The sequence below is a fragment of the Dipodomys spectabilis genome, unplaced genomic scaffold (genome assembly GCF_019054845.1).
Source record: "Dipodomys spectabilis isolate Male_0828 unplaced genomic scaffold, ASM1905484v1 ptg000145l, whole genome shotgun sequence".
In the NCBI taxonomy this organism is placed as follows: Eukaryota; Metazoa; Chordata; class Mammalia; order Rodentia; family Heteromyidae; genus Dipodomys; species Dipodomys spectabilis.
The window spans coordinates 15,596,350-15,617,633 of record NW_024870822.1 but is presented as its reverse complement, the minus strand read 5'-3'; positions in this window follow the sequence as shown (position 1 = coordinate 15,617,633).

Here is a 21,284-nt window from a genome sequence, read left to right as displayed (position 1 = left end):
GTTGAACTAGTCTCTCTATTCTCATTTAACCATCCCAACAACTCAGAGTGTTCTCATGTTATTTCCATTTGCATAAGAAAAAGGGTAAAGAGACCATTAGGTGCCCAAGCTTACACAGCTAGGAAATGACAGAGTGAGCATTCACACTCATATCCAGTCTCCTTAATTCCTTCTTCAGAAGCCTTATTGAAACTCTGAACCCCTGTTTTGAAGGCCAATGGAAAATTTTAAAGGTAAAGGTTGCAAACTGATGCGCCTCAGGTTGAATCAGGCCTGAGCAGACATTGTATATATATATATATATATGTGGCACAATGTTTGTTAAAATTTTTTAAAGCAATATTTTCTGTTGACTACAGGCCTCAACACTCCCAATTGCCTTCTACACAAATGTTTAGCCCTTGAGGACTAAACGAATCTTCGTTTACTTGACTCAGTGACTAAGCCAGAGTGGGCTGAGTTAAGAATATCTAAGAAAAATAAAAGTATGCCCTGTTACCCCTTCTGCAGAGGGAAGAAGATGCCAGCAGCTACAGATTCAGTCAAACCAAGCTGAAGAACTACTCACAGATCCGTAGAGCTGGCTTTTGGGTTTTGAATTCTACCTTGAGGAACCTAGTAGTTTCAAGAGAAAAACTCAAGAGGGAGATTCTTGTTCTTGCTTATATCATTGCTTCAAGGGCAGCTCTTCTATCTTAGTAAGGAATCGTTTGCACTGTACAACTTGAACTTCTTTTGGTGACCATCTACAAGAACTTCAGACAAGCACACATATTACAAAGAATGAATCTGTGACAAACTACTAATTTCTAGTAGTCTTCAAATTTTGGAAGGTTTGTTCACTAGAAGCAAGTAACACCCTTCCAGAATAGAGGGCACTCAGAAAACAAAAGAGATGTTTTGGAAACTGCATAGGAAAGTAGTTGAATAGGAGAACCAAGCATGGGTACTTGTTTTGGCACATGGTACATGCTTGATTTGGTAGCTCCATCTGTAATAGTAGAAGCCTTTCTTATCTGTAATAGTAGCAAGCCTTTCTTAAACACTTTGAACACACACACACACACAGTATATTGTTAGCTTATTATATTACCTATATTGTCTCCTCCAATCCTCACAAAAGCCTATAAACCAGGTATCATTGTTTCTATCATCCATATTTATAAATGATACAAAGAGCTCATGATTATGTTCAAGGTCACCTAGCTAATAATCCAGGAAATCTAGCCCCAGATGCCATGCTCCTAACCTTTACTGCTTCCAACAGGGGCCAGAAGTCTGGATACTTCTCCATTGGAGGAATGTAAGATGTAAGATAATGGTGAGAGGTCAAAGAGAGCAGGTTAGATCCTGCAACTGCACCATTTTCAATTCAAAGGATGACATGAAATTTTTCTTGCTACTAAAGCCTTTCCCACGTGGCATCCACTGCCTCTTATAGTTCAGTCTTCACTCTTCTACTGTTCCCAATCCCCTTTACTCTAACCCCTTCTCAAACCTTTGCAGAAAAGTGCAGTTTGAGAATCAGGTGGATTAAGAGTCAAAAGCTGGGTTACTGTTTCCTCTCTCTAGTGACTTCAGGTAAAAATAGCCTCAATTTCCTTATCTGTAATCTAGGCTGTTAAGAGTACCTTCATCATAGATGTGTGAGAACTAAAGGAGATGTGAGCTCAAAGCACTTAACAAGGAGTCTGATGCATAGTCAGTACATGATACACTGCCACAGTAAATACAGAATTCATTTCATTTGTGGTCACCATGTCAGATTAGCAGAGTACATATGTGGTTTGCTGTGTGGATCTCATGGAATGCCTACACCTCTCTGCCAGTATATGAGGTGATCCACAAGACCTGAAAGCTAGTATTTCATGTCTCCTTGCCTACCTGGTGTCATAGAGGTTACTAGAGGTAGTCCCCCTCCTTCAGTGCCTGGCCTGGTTATCAGTCCTGCTCATCTCTAGATAATAATAGACATCCTTTGATCTGATGCCCCACATGGAATCAAGAACTTCCCCTGACCTTGCTCATGCTAATCCCTGCATTTTGAAATGCTGAACCTGGTAAGCAGTCAGGCTTACCACCGTCTCCTGTCTGCTTTGGTAGCTGTCCTGAGAAGCTATGGGCACTATTGCCACCTGGTGGCCCTTCACAGCAATACATGTATAGAGATTTCCCACAGTATCCTATTTAAGGCAACCCCGCTTATTATATTCCTGGGAATTCAACCTACAAAACTGAGAGCTGAGGGTTGGGGGTGTGGCTTAATGGTAGAGCCACTTGACTAGTAGTGTGAAGATCTAGGTTTAATTCCTAGGGTAGAGGTAAGATCAGAGAGGGGAAACAGTGAGATGTAGGAGGAAAAGCACTGTGAGTGGAGGCATGTAGCCTTGGCTAACATTCTGCCCTCCACCATTAGGGAATATTGGACAAATGACTGAACTTATGTGAGTCTGTTTCTTTTCTAAAATATGATGAAAACTTTCCACATCTGCTCATAATAAGATGTGAGGTTTCCCAAGAGATATTGTACTCATGACTTATGGAATTGTAATCCCTTTGTACAACTCCTTAATAACCATTTAAAAAAAAAATGTGAGGTTTTGGTGAAGGGCTTCGTAAACTGCAAAGGTTCTGCATTGTGGAAGGTCATAGTGGTTCCAGGGACAAAGTAAGGTTGGTACTTCTGAATCTGTGAGTTGGATTCTGGCCTGGCATACCCCCCACTATCTAAACCCAGCAAGGAGCCAGGAGCAATCATGGACATGGCCCAGCATGTCTTCAGGGTAGGTGAACTGCTGAGGTTTTTACCCCAACTCTCCATCCTGGGATCTGTTCTGGAGCTTCTGCAGCCACGTTCATCTGCTTCTGCAGATGGAGAGTGACCGGTGCCCTCTGATTATTTTTGGAGATGGGAAGCTCATGTTTTAGTTTCCTCGAGGATCAAATTCTGGATTGGATCAAGGGACAAGCTGCAACACTCACAGACAGGTAAGGCCACACAGAATGGCTGGCCTCAGCCCAGAACTGCCTCTCTGAGTCCAGGAATGTGATAGTATCTGGAGCTGGGCATGCAAGGTTAGCTCATCCCTTCCGATGATGGACAAAGGGCCCAGTGTGTAGTGTTGGGCAGTTATCCCAGTGGCTTCTGGCTACTCGGCTTAGGCAGCTGTCTGGACTGGTCCAGCCTAAGAAGCCTGAAGAGTTTTCTTGCTCCACCAGCCATGGCAGACTTGTGTCAGTCCACGGTCATCCCTGCCCCAGGGCCTAATGCCAAGCACATGTCACAGGTACTGGGAGGAAGGGTTCTCTATGGGTTTTGAATGGCTCCCCTGCCCATAATGCCTTCTCCCCACTCCACTGGCTTCAGGTGTAGTTGCTTTTATTGAGTGTCCACTATATACTAGTTAAAGAGTTTTCACAGAGATCTTCTCATTTTTTTCCTCAAAGTAGCAGAAATTTGGATCCCAAATTATATAGGAAGGAACTGAGGCTTAGGAAGGATCAGTCACTCAGTGAAGTTCAAGCTCAGGCTTAAACCCAGAGTTCTGCCTCCAGGGCTCGTCTTGATCTGATAGTGAAAGACTTTCTAGAAACAGACCTGGAATGAAGGCCTATTCAGAGTGAGTATGTAGCCTCCCCTGAATAGAGGGAAGATACTTCACCAGAGCCTCAGTGACATGCTCCCCAGTGCTGGTGCCTCTCGTACCACCCACCTCCCTATCCTTAGCACTTCCAGAGCCTTTCATTCTGATGCCACTCACTCTCCATTTGAAGACAATGAGTTAGAGCAGAGGCTGAGGGAAAAGGGCTCAGGCCTTATCCTGGTGTCACAAATATTTATTCCCTTATAGTTTCACTTACTACTTTTAACAGGTAATAAATGCAGGTAGTTTTTAATCAAAAAGATTTACAACTTGAGTACAAAATGAATGGGAAGCATCTATTTTTCCTCCTCCTCAGTGTACCAGCAAGCACCTCTTTAAATAGGTCCTTGTATATCATTGTAGTAACCTCTGTGCAAGGGAGGGGAAGGGGGGCATAAAGCATACTCAAACCCTCCCACAGTTGGAATTTCACCAGCCCCATCCTTCTTTCATGCCTTACCATTTCTCCAACATTTCCTGATACAGAGACCAAGTGTCCCCTCTGTATCTGCTGCATCAAGTCTGTCATGTAGCTGGCTATCGGCTCTCCATAGTTTACTGGCTAGTGTTCCTCTTAGTGAACATTTTGTTTGTTGTGGTCTTTTTTTTGCCAACATAAATGAAGTGCGTATTAACCCTGTATCTATGCACAGTTGCACACAAAGATACTGAGATCCAGTATCAACAAACAAGCTGGGCATGTTGGTTCATATCTGTGGTCCCAGGTACTCAGGAGGCAGAGAAAGGTTGTAGTTCAATGCTGGCCCACCACAGAAGCACAAGTCCCTATCTAAAAATAAAACTAAAAGCAAAGAGTTGTGGTGGAGTGGAAGTGGGGGGGGGGGCGAGGGGAGGAGCTCAAGTAGTAGAGTACCTGCCTAGTAAGTATGAGATTAAGTTCAAACCTCGCTGCCACTAAACAAATTTTATGTAGATTTTTCTTCCTCTTAGCTAAACCAAAAATAGTCCATTTTATTCCATGTTTTCTTCTGATTAAAAATTGAAATGTGGGCTGGGAAGGTGGCTCAGTGATATGGCGCTTGCCTTGCATGCGTGAGACCCTGGGTTCGATTCCTCAGCACCACATAAGCAAAAAGAAAAAAGCTGGAAGTGGCGCTGTGGCTCAAGGGGTAGAGCGCTAGCCTTGAGCTGAAGAGCTGAGGGACAGTGCCCAGGCCCAGAGTTCAGGCCCCACAACCAGACCCTCCCCCCCAAAAAATTAAAATGTCCTGAGTCCCTGAAGATATTGCAGTCCTTAAATATTGCCTCTCTACAGTGACTAATGAATAAATTGACACTGAACTTGTAACTAGGGTAGCCCTCTACACACCTTTGTACTTAGCTATTGTCACTCTCTCTTACCTGGGACAATGTGAAATTTGAACTAAATTGGTGACAAATAGCCATCACATAAAGCATTTGATAACCTGTTGATGGTGCCAGGACTCACAGTCCTCATTAACAAGTGCTGCAGCATCCTGAAATTTCCAAAATGTTTTTGTCACCATGATTATCTTACGATATTGTGTCCATTTTACAGATTAAGAAATCAAGCCACTGAGACACAGGTAAGATTTTTCTTAGATACACAGATAGTAAGAAATAGAGTAAGAGGTACAGCAGCCTCTAGTGAGGCCAGAACTGCCAACTGGGTTCAACTGGATCTCGTGATCCATCTTTGTCCCTTAACAATCTCTCATCTGAATGATTTATATTCGCTGACTAGAAGACAGTGTGCTGACAGTGCTGTAGTCTGCCAAGCTCAAAGCAGAGGCAACATACTTGGGTGGCATATGGAAGCCAACTGCAGCCATGCTTCCTGAATCTCTCCCCAAGTTACTGATTTTGCAGTGTGTGTGTGTGTGTTTGTGTTAAACTAGCGTAAAATTGATTGTCACATACACCCAGTGCGTGGAATCTTTTTTTAATGTAGGGAGAGCATGATTAGAAATTCAGAAATAGATAGCTCAGCATTAATTACCTTTCCACTGCACTTGTTATTTATGGAGTGTGTTTACTGTCATTAAGGAGGCAAATGCTAGAAGGGCATGGAAGGAGGATTAATCAAAAGAAAGTAGATTTAGTATGTCCTCTTACTTTAAATTTTGTCTGATTTCTAATTTATTGCCACATGCACCTGTTTCCCTTTTAGGACTCTTGTACTAATTTATTTCCTGTTACCCTATTCACACATTGTTTCTGTTTTTTTGATATGGGAACTTGCTTTGTAGCTTAGGTTGGACTCAAACTCATGATCATATTGCCTTAGCCTCCCAAGTACTGGGATTACAGAGATGCAGAACTGTGCCTGACTTTCTTTTACATTTCCAATTAGTCATGTCCACCTTCTACAATGCCCTCACAATCTATACTCCTGAGTGCCAGGGACCACAAGATTAAGCTTTATAAAACTTGGCTTTCATTATGTCCGCCCCTTCTTAGAAAAAATATTATCTGTATCTTATTTAGCACTTATGATGTCTCAGGTAATTTTTATTCGTTCCTATTACACCTCCTTATAGATGTGAAACCTAAGGCTCAGTGAGCTTGAGTTTGGATCACAAAGAAAGGTATAGGATTCAAATTTGTACCCTTCTAGCCCCACTCATTGCGCTGTTATCATATCAGAAAGAGTGAATTGAGCATGCTCACCAGGCAGATGGGGTGGATAGGACCTGGAATAAAAGTTGAGTCCAATCAGCCCTCGCAAGAAGTCAAATAACTTGGCCTCTGCTCCCAGCCTCTTCTACTGTCTCCCGGCAGTGGCATTGATCTGGTTTCAAGTTGGCTTTTGTTGTAGTGTTATACTTTTATTATCTTTAAGTAGCTGTACAAAGGGGTTATCATTCGACAAATCAGTTTAGAAGTACAATGCATCTTGATTAATGTCACCCTTTTATCATTCTCCCCCATCTCTCCCAACCCCTCCCCTCATTTTTTTTAGTTTCATAGTATATGCATTGAATATTATGATTGCATTCTCCTCCACTTCTCTCCATTTGTCTGCCCCCCCTTCCCCACCTATTTCAAGTTCCAGTTTCCTGATGTTCATTTTGGGTAGGTTTTTCTAAATCTACCAATCTAGATTTCTCCTCATTGCCCTCCCTTGAAGTTATTTCCCTCCCAGTGCCATTTTCTTCCTGGGAAATGAACCCAGCTGGAAACTGAAAGGGCCTAGAAGACTGGACTGGACTACCATAGCACCAAACCCTACTGGACCCACTTGCCCAACAGAAGGAGGCAATGTGAGCTGGGGAAACCTGAACACATGACAGCCTTGTGGGGAAGGCTCTGGTATGAGGGCTAGTTCTGAGTCCATGGGCAGTGGTGATCATTGATATAGAAGACCCAGGGAGATGGGATTTCCTTCAGAGCAAATTGCCTCCCAGTCACAATTGGTTCTTCCACTGTTATAGAAACCTTTTAGATTCCCATGTGAGCCCTGAGGTCTTCACATCAACCCAGGAGACAGTTCGGCACTGCTGTTTCTCTGAACCTTACAGGCTAGGTGGTTAGCAGGTGTAGGTGTCTGTTTAAGCCAGACTCCTTTATTGAGATTCTATGACATTAAGGCCTGAGAGTCCTTGACCCACCTTCAAGAAATCTGGGACCAAAAAAAATGGAATGTGGCAGACAACTGAGAGTGTTATAGCCTAGACTAGATTTCAATTCTCCCTTGGTAACCTTCCAATATTTAACCTCCTTTAGGTCTCAGTTCCTTTACCCATAAAATGGCCTACTAATGCTTATACTATGAGTTCTTCAGGGATAAGGATAGTACTATCTATCTCTAGCATGTTGCTAGCACAGTAAATATTGGATAGATACCTGTTCAGTGAATGAATAGGCAGTATTGTGAGCATTGAATTAAGACAAAATGCTTACTGGGAGCAGCTTATGAGAAGCATTCAGGGTGCAGTGTCATTAATACTTTGTGGAGGCATCAAGCACCATTTTCCCAGGGAGCTGTAGCTAAGGAGGGGCAGACTGAGAGAAGAATGAGAGTATCTTGCATAATGGTGAAGGACAAGGTTGTGAGTGGACTTGATGCAGGCCAGTAGCAGGTAGAGATAGGGGAGAAATCGACCAACCCTCAAAGATGGTAACTGGCAAAAGCTAGGGATGAAACTCAAAAGTTTCTAAGTCTTGGTGTCATTTCTGGGCCAAACATGTCTTCATGTACTCCAAAGTTTCACACACAGATTATTTAAGCATCCACTGTGAGATGCTCTTCGAATTTCAAGCACTCCTTTTTTTAGACGCAGTATCACACTGAGCATTTGGCAGTGATGGACTTATTTCTCAGTTTGCTTTTTAATAAGCTTAAGGGCTATTGTTGATGCTCGTTTAGGTACACAGTTAATGCAGCACTTATAGTTCTTGCGTTCATAGGCCTGGAGCTCAAGGTGCCATCGAGATCATAAAGGCAAAGTGTGAGGAGCACATAGGGGCACCGCTGTCACAGATCAGTCCTCATGTCTTTCAAGCTCTATCTCACAAGCCAAGTGCTGGCTGCTGCCACTTAGTTCCCAATTTGAATGCAATTCCATTATTTTTATTATGACTTTATTTTTTCTGGCGTAAGATGGGTGATTGGGAACTGGGGGCAGCCGGTAATTAAGCTTACCTGTCAGAGCTGAGCTTGAGTCAGAATGAGGCACACTCTTCAGCTTCTCCTCTCATTTCACATGTCAAAGCATCTGAATTAAGCTTCTTATGGGAACAATATCTGACCCCAAAATGTTGGAACTGGGATTACTGAGATGAAAATTCATCTAAGTTACCTACTTGTCATGACTTAGAGGAGCTGTGAACTCAGGCTGCTTGAGAAAACTACTCACTAGTTATAGAACATCAAGTTCCAAACCATAATTGCTGCTGGAAGCAATTTTGGGGATCACAGCATTCAGATTCAATATTCATTTGTTCCCCCAGAGAAGAACTTTGGGCCAGTTCAGAGACTTTTACAAATAGCAGCGCAAAGCCCACAAAATCTCTCCGAGCTGCTTGTCATCTGTGGGAGACCTGCCTCCCGTCTGTGGCTTTGAGGAAGCAGTGTCACATATTTTGTTCCTGCCATTAGGCCATGTGAGCCAAAGGCTAGATGGAAGCTTTGTTCTTGACTCTTGAAAATTAGAGCCTCATATACTTCAAAGAGATTCGAATGAGGATATTGGAGGCACAGAGATTTCAGCTTGGCAAATGTAGTTTTCAATTCCATGAAGTTTGGCGTGACTTGATTTCTCTAGTGAGTCTTAATTTTTCTTCCTGGCCTGAGTTAGGTACAGATTGTCATAAAAAAAATCTTTGGTCATTCCCACCTTCCCTTTTCCCTGTTGATTTCTAGAATGTTCAACTTGCCCAAAGTTTTATCAACCAGCTCCTTTCTAAATTCTTTCTCTTGTCTCTTTCCTTATGCAAGGTTTGGCCAAATGAGCTCTTCTTTCTAAAATGTTTATTAAAGACATTTTCTGTAAATTTATCAATCTTGAACCTTCTCACTTAGACAAATCTTCCTTTTCTTCCACTACTGCCATATGTTTTTAATTTTTTGCCCCAAGTGTTTTTCTCTCCAGTCATTCAGCTTTTCTAACAATTCCTTGGCCTTTGCTAGTATAGAACTTACCCAGGGTTGCTGCCCCAGATTTTGCATACATTCTCCATCTCTGTCCAAGCAGTTTTTAATTTTTGGAATCTCTAGCCAACTGTACCAACCTTACATTCTTTGGTAGCCCTCAACCATTCTGTTGATAATGCTTCTAGAACATTCCTCAAAGTAGGGAGTTGCATAGAGAGTTGCAGCATGTCCGCTCAAAGAGGGTCATAATAAATAGTTCTTTCCATTGCTTCAGATAAGGTTACTGAAGCCCAGAAAGGGAAAGCAACTTGTCTACCATCACACAAGGAAGCAGCAACAGAGTCAGGATAGAACTCCACCTCCTTGCTTGGCCCTTTGCCATCTCTTCTTTGATAATTCATTTCTATATACAAGTGCCAGACAAATTCAACACCCTACTGAGTGAAAATTGCAGCTTTTATTTATGGAGCATTAACCATATGCTGTGCACTGTGTTAAGTGGGTTTTTTTTTTATATATGTCTCATCTCTTCTCATCAAGCATGCTGTGAGATGAAATCCATTTTACAGATGAAGAAACTGAGTTGACATTATGCAGGTGCTAGCTGGTATCAGCTGTCAAGAACTAGTTATATGCCTGTCTCCCCAGTTCCAGGTTTTGTAATATTGTGTTGCTGGCTAAAATCAGCTACAATGGGAATATTTATCCTACAGAAAACGCCAAATGCTGTACATTGAGATTTTTTCCTTTTTTGTTGTCCCGTTCTCTCCCAAAGGAGATCCAATTTACCAGCATACCACAGAGCTTATAGAGATGTTCAAAGCCTGAGTTTCTAACCAATATTTGACACTGTTAATCAATAAGGCTAGGTTTTTTCAATATCCTCTTGTGCTGAAGGTGGTAGCAGGAGAAGAGTCATGACAGGGTATGAGGTACACATGTCTGTGGGACCATACCTGACAGTCTGGAATCGTTTGCCCTTAGTGTTCCCAGATGTCACTCTGTTCCTACCACATAGTTAGTTGTGTTGCTTATTGGATTTTGAATTTCCCAAACACAATCCCAACTCATAGTCTGTGTTATTGCTATTGCCACAGACTTAACTGCTTTTCACAGATGGAGAGCTCACTCCCTTATTTATCTGTGCCCTCCCTTGACCAATCCATTTAAAATAGCACACCCAGTATTCTCTGTTTATTTTCTTCAGTATTTTCATAACATTATCATTTTCTGTCTTTATAGTACCTAGGCATTTGCATGTTCTCTTTCTCTCCCAGTGAAATGTAAGATCTGTATCTTGGTCACTGTTAGCTTGCGAGAATAGCTTCAGAATAGACAAGAGCTATATAACTGAATGAATGGTATTCTACTGCACATGCCCATTCTTCTTAGTGTGACTTAGGTCATCCACTACTCGTTCAGATACTCACCTTGGAAGGCCTTTGCTATTGTCCCAGGCTCTCTGAGCACATGGGCTCTTCCTTCTCTACAACCTTCTGTCCAGTTGGAGTTGCTTTGTTCATGTTCCCATCTATCCAAGATTAGGCCAACAATGACATCTGTCAATGCTGATGTGCTAACAACTAATTGATAAAACATTTTGTAAAGGAGCCTTTGACCCTGAAAACTAATTACATTGCTGTCTTGGAAATGGAAATTGCCTGTCTCATTTAAACTCATTTGTTTAAGAGTGTGATTGGGGCGGGCTGATTGTGACCTTTGGAGAAATAAATATGAGGACTTAGGTGACAGCAAGCAAGAGGAGAGCTGGAGTGGGTCCCATTCTGGGGACTGGTGCACTTGTTGTGACTGGAAAGACCACATAGACATTGCCCACATTCCCTGGGTAATGCTTTCAGAAAAACACACCATCACTTTGACACAGATCTGTCTTCCTAGTTATACATAAGCATATATAGAGCATCATAGGCAAAAACATGAGACCCTGTTTGAAAATAACTAAAGTCAAAAGGGTTGGAAACATTGCTTAAGTAGTACAGACCCTGTCTAGCCAGCACAAGACTCTGAGTTCAAACCCCAGTAGTGCCAAAACAGCAACAACACACAGTCATACACATACATCCTCTCAACATACCTACCTCCTCTCTCCCAAATCTTCTAAAAAATGTATTTTTACATAAAATTTCAACCATATAGACAAGGGATAAGGATAACAACTAATCTTCTGAGAGAGAATTTGTGGATATTTTTATCAGTTTATTTTTATGTTTTCCTACTGACAACCATGCAAAATTTGTGACCCATATTTTAAAAGACTTCATATATCATGGACATCTTCCCATGTCTTACATATTTTTATATATAGTCAATTTGGTTAGTGGGGAAGTATTTAATTGAATGAATATACCATCATTAATTTAGTACCTCCCTGACCATGAAGCATTTATGTTGTTTCAGGCAGTGCTATGATGAAATTTCTCATGGGTGAGTCTTCGACAAATACTGATTGTTCTTGGGGTAATAACTTCAATTGCTGCAAACTCACTGCTAAAGACCAATGTCTGTACACCCCAATGCAATTGGCCATTTTAGAGAGGAGTTCTTGGAAGGTTATTAGGGTTAGCTGAAGCTCCCAAAATGGCAGTACTGCCCTTACAAGGACATGAAGAGACTAGGATTGAGGAAGAAGACACCTATCTGTGAATAAGGTCTGGTTTCTAGCTTCCAGAACTGTGGGAAATAAACATTTACTATTTAAGCCACCCAGCCTACAGTACTTTGGTTCAGCAATTCAAGCTAACTAATGTTCCTCACTTCCCCCCAAGTTCTCTGCATAATTTTTTTAAAAAAAGGAGCCTACTATATCCAGGCCATGATTTTACTTCTGGGTCTTTGCATATCCTGTTCTACTTGATAACCCTCCTCTCCAGCTTTTTTTCTAAAAACCATAGATTTTTTTATTTGCAAATCACATATCTCCTTGATTTTCAATATTTCTGAATCTAGGAGTTAGTGAGAATATTGGCAGGGTGGTTATATCATAGACATGAGAACTGTTCTCCATCCTTCAAGGCTCAGCCAAACAATGCCTCTGGGATTTGGGCTCCTTCCTGGATTGTCATAACCCTTTGTTACTCTACCCTTGTGACGATCACACTATACTTGCTTACCTACTTCTTGCCTGCCCCTGTACAGGATTTCCTTGCCAATACAAATGTATATTTTGTTCCTCTATGTTCTACTCCAGGAAAGGTAGGCAGGTGGGGGAAGAGCCTATACTTGATTGCTGCTATTTTCCTCACTGAAAGACCAATAGAGTCATTTCCTTCTGCCAGACCCCAATGAGCTCCCTACATAGCCCTCTGTGGGTGGGTCAGAACAGCTCATCTGCTCCAGCTAGAGCAATTCCCCATTTCAGGTTTGGTGGGTGTGTGAGTTTATTTGTCAGAAAGGCCCAGGAGAGTGGGTAGGTGGAGGTTTTGATCATTCCTCTCCACCTAGCTATGAAGAGCTTCCAGAAAGCCCTTCACTAGCACAGCAGTTGTTTTCACGGGCTTCATTCAGAATGACACTTCAAAGTCAGAAAGTGCTTGGATTTCAGCTTTACAAAAGGACTTCTATAGTTATCACCTTCCCTGTTTTTCCTTTGCCCAGCCCAGAATTCAATGAGGTGAGGAGTAGATCCTTTACCATTCACTCTTTACCTTCATCTCTATGTGCCATTCTTCTCTCTAGTCACCCAGGCTAGGACCAGTTCATGAAGAGTCTAGAAGGTCATGTGAAAAATCTGTCCTTTTGATCAAGAGAATGACAAGATGGAACCTAAAATCCCCCTGATCTGATAGGCTCCACGTTCTTCCTCAACACATCCCTGACACATTCCCTATGCCTTGTTGCTTTATTAAGGACCTAAACAGGGTGGGCTTCTGCCAGTAGATGAATTTTTTCTGAGAGTGGCAGCCTTTTCCCCCTTTCTGGAAGCTTTGCATTTGACTCTGTTGTGACTTGGGCTGATCAGTATGCAGCATGAAACTATTTAAAGCTGATGCATTAGTCACAACAAAGCTGCTCCCACTGGGAGCTCAAAAGACTGATCTGAGTGCTAGTTTCCCAGTCACTTAATTTGCATCCAACCTTTGTATTCCTTGGACTTCAGGCACAGAGTTTCTTTCCTGCATTGTCCTTGGTACAGGAATGAGCTTCAAGGCCTAGTCAAGCCACCTTTTTACAAACCTTCCTGGGGACAGATGCTTTTGTAAGGCGGAACCTAGACAGTCTGACCCAAAAGAAGACCCAGGTTCTAACAGAGTGCATCGTGCATGCTGGACACAGCTGCAGTGGTCCTAGTGACTGCTTTCATATACATTCTGACCTGGCCCCCCACAGACAGGGGACTCTGGGCATCATTTTGAAGCCAGGAGAGCACTAAAGCCTTGAGCCTGCTCTAGTGGTGGAAGCTATAGCTTCCATCTGCCTCTGTGTCTCTGCCAAACCCAGACTGGCCTCGGAGGAAATGGATTTGAGAGAGGCACACTTGGCCTCAGCCAATGTGTAAAAATCTGGGACCTCTGTTTATTTTTAGCAAGAATTTCCAAGTTGCAGGACAGTTTCTCCAAGCTAGCCCCAGTAAATGTCTTTAGATTCTGTAGCTGTGAGTTGGACGAGGCAGCAAGCAAAGACAAATCAAACACCCGAATCACAGCACTTTGATCCTATGTCTCTGGCTAGTTGTGTGAGTTTACACAAGTTGCTTGGCTTCTCTGAGCATTCGTTTTATTGGCTATTAAGTAGAGAAGATAATTCTGTTCCTCCTAAAGTTTCAGAAGCATGAACTAAGAGGAATTGTGCAAAGGTGTTTTTAGGCTATCCTATGTGAGATGGGAAGGATAATAGAAAATGTGCAACCTTTATCTGCACACCATGATAACCTTCATTTCCTGAGATATGGGAAGTGCTAGATACTGTTTTGAATACTTTCATGGGTCATCATCTTTTATCTTTTCAAACACTGAAAATAAATAACTATAAACCTTACAACATCCTTCGAGGTAAATATTTCTACCTCCACTTCCTACATGAAGAACTTTAAACATAAAGGAGATTGCTCACTCTGATTATTGAGCAACTACAATACTATTCTATTCAAGGCACCAGGACAGACAAGGGAGTTTCTGCCCCCTCTCACTCCCCCAACACCTAGAACTTACATTTTAGTAGCAAAGAAACATGATGAAATCCAAAAGGAGCTTAATTTCACATAACAATAAGGGTACTGAAGGAAATGAAATGGTGTGAAAGGTCAGGGAAGGCCTCTGAGGAGGAGAATCAGTGGAGCTGCGATGTGGGGATGAGTCCATTGAAAGAAGCAGTGCTAGCCATTCCCACTGAGGAGGCTGAGATTGTGTCCACTAAGATAAGGCCCAGGACAGACCCAGGCCTGGACAGGGATGGGTAGACTGGGCTGGGGCTGGAAGCCTCTGTGGCCATCTGCTGCGAGAGGCTACAGAGTTGGGAGTCTGTGGATCTTCCAACACCCACATGGCTGATAGACACACTCAATGCATGGCCAGAAAGAAGTGAGACTAGTGCTTACCATGTAACTACATGTGGTTAGCTGGCTACCAAAGAGGATACCACAGGGTTCAGGTCTCTGCTTCTGCCTATTACTACACGCCCACTACTATTGGGAATCGAACCTACATCCTCAATTTTGGAGCCAGCCATTTTAGTTTTATTTCATTTTTGAGATGGGATCTCCCTGAAACCTTTGACCAGACAAGTATCCAACTGAGATCTTCCTGCCTTTGCCTCCTGAGTTACTGTCATTACAGACAAATTCTAGCAATATGCCTGGTTTTGGTGAAAGTCCTTCAAAATCAAACAAGTTATTTTTTCTGACTTAAGAAACTTAAATTGACTTCTTGTGGCAGAGAGACTGGCAACTGCCTTGAGCAGGACCTCTGGCATCAGGTAAGTCTTGACTTGCTCCCATATCTGTTCCTTTATACCTCTGTGTTCCTGGGAAAGTTTCTTAGCATCTGACTCCCTAGTTTAGTAAAATATCAGCCCTACTGATCCCCATTTCATGAATGTATGTAAAGGGCTTATCATATATTGAATAGTTTATTATTGGATAAATGTTTTCCTTTTTGCCACATGTGGGTGCAGGAGATGAAAAGGAAAAGGAGCAAAGATGCAAAGTTTGTGGGGGGGCAGGGATGGCACCATCACCATCTTGACGTCAGCCCCCTACAGCATCTTTCAATGTTGAATTGGAGTTCATTTTCAAATAAGTGTTTGTTGTCATTTGCATCTATTTCATGAAAGCCAAGTTCTAAAAGAAACTCTTCCCTATAAAGTGAGAATCCCCACATGTGAATTAGGATTTAGAACTGAACTTGATCTTTACTGCATTTCAAGACCAAGCCCAACAACACTGCCAGCTTGCTCTACCTTTATTCTTCATGAGGCTGGAGGATAAAGAGACAAACTCCCTGGGTCCAGGATCTGCCCTTTGTTCCTAGACCAGCCCCACTCCTATGCAACTCTGAGACAGTGCTGTAAGTTTATAAGATGACAGATCCTCAAAGGCCACCAAAATTGAACCATGGGTCCTGTGAAAAGTAAGGACTAGACAGCGATATGGTGACTAGTCACTGCCTTTGTTCAAGGGAAACATAAGGCAGATACACAGTAGTAATGAGCCATACTCTGAGAGCTGACCATTCACTGGGGACTGGACCTTGATGGCCTTAACTGTGCATTGGTGGGCCTTTTAGATTAGAGCCTGGAAGGCTCATCATGCTGGGGTTTTTTTCCTCACCACTGAATGCAATTAGGAAAGTGGCACCTCTTCACAATCAAGTCAGAGAGCAGAATCTAGTGCTCTTTCTAAAGAGTTTGAGCTGAATCAATTTTATCTCTGGTTAAAAACAACCATTTAGAAGCTACAAGTGCAGTTGACTTTGGCTCTGACATCTATCAGGAAAAGGAGAGGGGCGGGAAATAGTAAGGAATTAGCAGCACAAGCACGATTTGCTCGTGAGCTCTTCCAGTCTTGGCTGTAATTCCGTCCCAGGATCCTAGCAAGTTTGCTTTGTGCCCCAAGGTGGAGAGTTTGGAAAAGTGCCAGTACTAGTGGTTCTTTGGGGAAAGAAAGGAAAGGGAACCCCGTGAGAATGCTGTTTCTTGAAAAACTGTGCCTCACCTGAGCCATGTGCAGGGCTAGTGGCAGAGTGAGCAGGAAGGGGCTATGGGACACTTTGTATGGACTGCCAGGCCCAGGGACTGCCAGGCCCAGGGACAAGGCTGGGTGGGTATTCTTATGGCTAAAGGAGAGATAGGAGGCCTTGGGTCTTTGAGGAGTCATTCATTACTGATATCATGGAATTTACATTTGTGTGGGGAGCTACAGACCAAACACAAATAAATAAACAAGTTTATTTCAGCCATGACAGTTACCCAGGAAAGAAGTGTGAAGTGTTCAAAACAGGGTAGAGGCCATTTGAGAGGAGGGCTCTGCAGGGGAAGCATTAAACTGAAAGATGGCCTGTGAATCCCAAGGGCTTCAGGCAGGGGACCTGCAGAAATTGTTGCCTCCAGGATCAATTCTGTCTCCTCATTCACCTCTAAGCAGCACCCAGCTCTGTCAGGCCATTTCCCTGTCTTCCTCTAGGGAGTTCCATTATTTTCCTGCCCATTGCTCTAAGTCTGGTCCAGACCACTGACATCCCTCCAGGCTACAGCAGGTTCTTCTAGCCAGGGTTTCTTGCTTTTCCTGGCATCTTGTCATTTTATGATCAGTCTTTACACTATGGTCAGAATGATCTTTCCCATGCCACACATCCCCACAGCCTCCTGATCCTCTTCCATGCCTCTCATTCCTCTCAGTGACATATACACAATGACGTTTGTGTCCCCCAATTTCTCATCCAGCCTCATTTCTAGACATCTGAAGTTTCATTTAATAGGATCTACTTACGCAGGCTTTCTTCCATTTCTTCTGATAGGCTTCATTAGTTGTGACCTCAGGGCATGAGGGCTTCGAACCTGTTTGATACACATTGATCTCACTAATGTAGCTGTTACTTTGTCTGATAAGGCTTCCACATTTTCAACACTAAGACTCTAAATCATGTGTTTTGGTTATGTGTTCCCAATAGCACCTCATACTCTCCTGTAGTGCACTTATGTTTAATTTGTGATATGTCCTTCTTATATCATCCATGACTTCCAAGAGAGAAGGAGCCATATATTTCTTGTGTATTACTTTATCCTCTGAACTTAGAAATTGTCTAGAGCATGCTGGGGATACTGCTTAGTGGAATCATGCCCACCTAGCAAGCAAGCACAAAGCCCTGAATTCAAATTTCAGTACCACAAAAAAGAGTGGTCGGGAGCATCATAGATACTTGGTGTGTATTTGTCAAAGCAATGAAAAATGAACATGCACAAAAATCTTGGATCCTAAATGTTCTGCTTGATGTGCTTTTTGCTTTCAGCAAGATGGAGTAACAGGAGACTGTCTGTATTTTCTGTTCCATTCTCTTATAGAGATGGTGATTGATATCTGAAGTTCAAGAATAAGCATAGCAAGCAGGAATTCTGGCAGATGAACAGCTTGCTAAGGAAGTCTACTCCTGCCTTTGACTATCAGAACAGTGTTATTTTCTTTGGCCCATAGGAATCTAAGACTGTGTGTACTCAGGGAAACAGCGTAGACCCAGGGAGTGGAGTCAAGGCCAGGGGTAAGGCTCAAATAATAATCAAGTGAAAGAGGGTTGGTTGTGTGAAGCTTGGTGGGGGACATTGCTGTTCTCAGTGGCTGAGGAATTGGAACATTCCCCCTGTTTCAATGTGGAAGTGAGTGAATTAGGCTCCATTTTATGCCATGCCTGGAAAAATACCAGTGCTGTGCTTGCATAGTTTCTGAAGCAAAGCGAATGCCAATCTCACATTTCAGAGAAGTTAGCACTTAGACCATGGGAAATATCACTAAAGTGGAAAAGGATTAAAGCTGTGCATGTTTACCTTCTTTGAGTTTACTTACCCATTTGGAAATGTGACAAAGCAGTGGACTCTTCTCCCTTCTCCATTGCCCATCCCATGTGCATCCATCCACCTCTAGCCACAGGGGTTCCCTGGAGGACCATGGCCTATAGTGGACAATCCCAGTTAGTGGCTCTACTAAGAGATAACAGAGTTGCCTGGGTTAAATGTGATGGTTAAAGAATATAACAGGATTACTGGGCTGTGATTATTTTCCCATAAGTTCTTCACTTTTAGGAAAAGTGGATTGGCCTAAGATGAACATGTGTCTCACAGTGAAATAAGTCACAGCTCTAGGGTTTGGGGAAAGCCTTCCTGGATTGCAGCCAGGGTTACCACCCATTCTGGGTATCTCCCCAGAGTTAGCCATCCATAGTGATCCTGAACAAGATGGGGAAGCTAGTCTGTACTGTTTGTTGATGTTCCTCATGTGCCTAGCTCAGTGCTTGGAACTTTGGGCTTAATAAATATTCATTGACTACATAAAGCATCTCTTCAATTTTCCCCGGTTTGTTCTTTTTTCCTCTCCTTAGTCTTGTTCTGAACTTACCAGATTCTTCAGTTTTGAGTTAATTTCTCAAGAAATATTTATCAATCACCTCCTAGGCTCCCAAATAAGAGAACCCTAATTGTTTACTTGGATAAAATATGCCTCCTTGGAAAACTCCTATTCTCAGGTCCATAAGACCTGGATTAAAATCTCAGTTCTGCTGCTTGAGAGTGAGGAAAAGCCTCAGTTTCTCAAGTGTAGAATAGGGTGTGAGTATCAAACAAGGTCCTGGGCTTAAGGTCCTTTGCATATTTTTTGAGGCAGTGCTGCATATTGTTTAGGAAATGCCTACCATTTCTTCTCACCTAGCACCTCTGACACACAGCACAGGTCATTGGTTCTTTGGGGGTCATCTTTAAATTCTAGGTCCATGGATCTAAACCATAGAAATTATTATTATTATTATCTATATAGCAAGTAAGTACACCCTTGAAGCGACCCATAGTAGTCAACCATAGTTATATTAAGGCTTGGGAACATACAAATTTTTTTCCTTCTGTTTTACATATTCTTAATTAATAAGCATGACTTCTTTCTGTATAAGAAAAAGTATTGGAAGCTGAGTGCTGGTGGCTTACACCTGTAATCCTCACTACACTAGAGGTTCAGATCTGAGAATTGTGGTTCAAAGCAGCCCAGGCAGGAAAGTCTGTGAGACTCCCATTTCCAATTAACCACCAGAAAACTGGAAGTGGCTCTGTGGCTCAAGTGTTAGAGACTTGAGTTGAGCTCAAGAGCTCAGGGACAAGACCCAGGCCCAGTGTATGTTGTATCTACATGTCTCCCCTTCAGTGAATCATCATCATCTCAAACTGATCACAACCCAGGCAGATCTTTTGATTCTTCAAACCCCTATCACCAAGTGCTTCTCTCTTAGTTTTCTGCACCTGTCAATGACACCCACATCTGCCCCCTTATCAAGCTGAATACCTGTGGGCGGTCCTTCACTGTTCATTTTTCTTCACATTCAGTTTGGAAACTCTGCTAGTATATCTAAAAATCACACCCCACTGTCTGAATTGCCACCACCCTCTCACTACAGAGTTGCTATCCTGCCATCTGCTCACCTTCCTGCACCATCTCAGATCCTAACAGCTCTATTTTCATAGTATATATAGCCAGAGTGTTGACAGGTATATGTTACCTTGTGCTGCTCGCTTACTCAGAACCCTCCAGGAATTTTCTATAAAACTGAAAAGAAAATCCAAATGGATTTCTGTCCTTCAGATCTCTATTTTCTGTGTCAAGCCAGATGATAAATATTTTAAGTTTTCTGATCTAATTAGGAGTCTGACATATAGTCTTCAGTCTCCTTTTCCTCCTTCTCTTCTTTTTTGAAAAATGTAAAACCAGTTCTTAGCTCATGAACTAAGGCAGAGGGTTGGTTTTGGCCTCAAGCCACGCAGTAAGAGAGCTGACCCTTCTTTTCTCTCCAGCTCTCTGATCTCCCTATACCTGGCCCTGCAAAACTCTTTATGGATTGCCTGTGGCACTTGAACACTTGACCTCCTGTTTCTGTGGCCCAGAATGCCCTTCCTTTAGGTAGGTCTGCCATGAGGCTTGCTTTGTCAAGTTTGTTTACAGGTACCTTCCTTGAAGAAGCCTTTCTGAGCAGCCCCTCTCAAGTACTCCTCCATCTACCCAAGTTGGACTTCTCCCAGGACTTCCTGCATTTTCATAGTGTGCTTGTCTGCCACTTAGGCAGCTCCAGACTATCATCCCCTTGAGATCAGGCACTGCCTTCATTTTGCTTGTCACTTCCCCTCTGAAATGCACAGAATAGAAACTGACCCTTGTTGACTATGTTCATCCATGTAGGAAGGCTTCTGCCATACAGTCTGATGAATTCCATCCCTTGCCATGCCTCTCCTTTACAAGGAGGCTCTTTTTACATCTTCAATGAAGCACAGAGGAAAAGGGTGTCTGCAGACTGTGATCTCCCAGCTCCAGGTGCTGTTGCCCCACAGATAAATACCACATATGCACTGGGGACAAGGAGGGGTCAAACCAGGCTTTGAAGTAAAGGGAACTGTCCAACTCTCAGGAAACTGACATCATTGGAACTTCTTAGACAATTAGTGCTACAAGGAGCCAGTGCTGATGTCTCTGGAGGAGGCAGTAAAGCAGCTCCTGGAGGCAGAGGAGCGCAGAGATAAGCAACCACCCTTCCCAAGAGTAAGCAGCCAAGCCAGCTGCATTCCTGTTAATGCAGACCTTGGAGGGATGGTGCTTATCAGGCCTATGTGGGGCATGGTGGAAAAAGCACGGAGCTTTACAAGATACTTCAGGGAGCATGGGAATCTCTGGGAGCCAACTAGAGGGGTGTATCTGGAGCTACAGGTGTATCCTTGTCCCACAGCATAATCCAACCTTGCCTGGATGCAGCCCAGAAGCCCCAAGAAAAATGAACTCAGATTACAAAGAAAGCCTTGGCCCTTTCCATGGACATTATAGGAGGTCACTCAGGAGTGGACTGTACAGAGTGGGCCTGTGGGGGACCCCA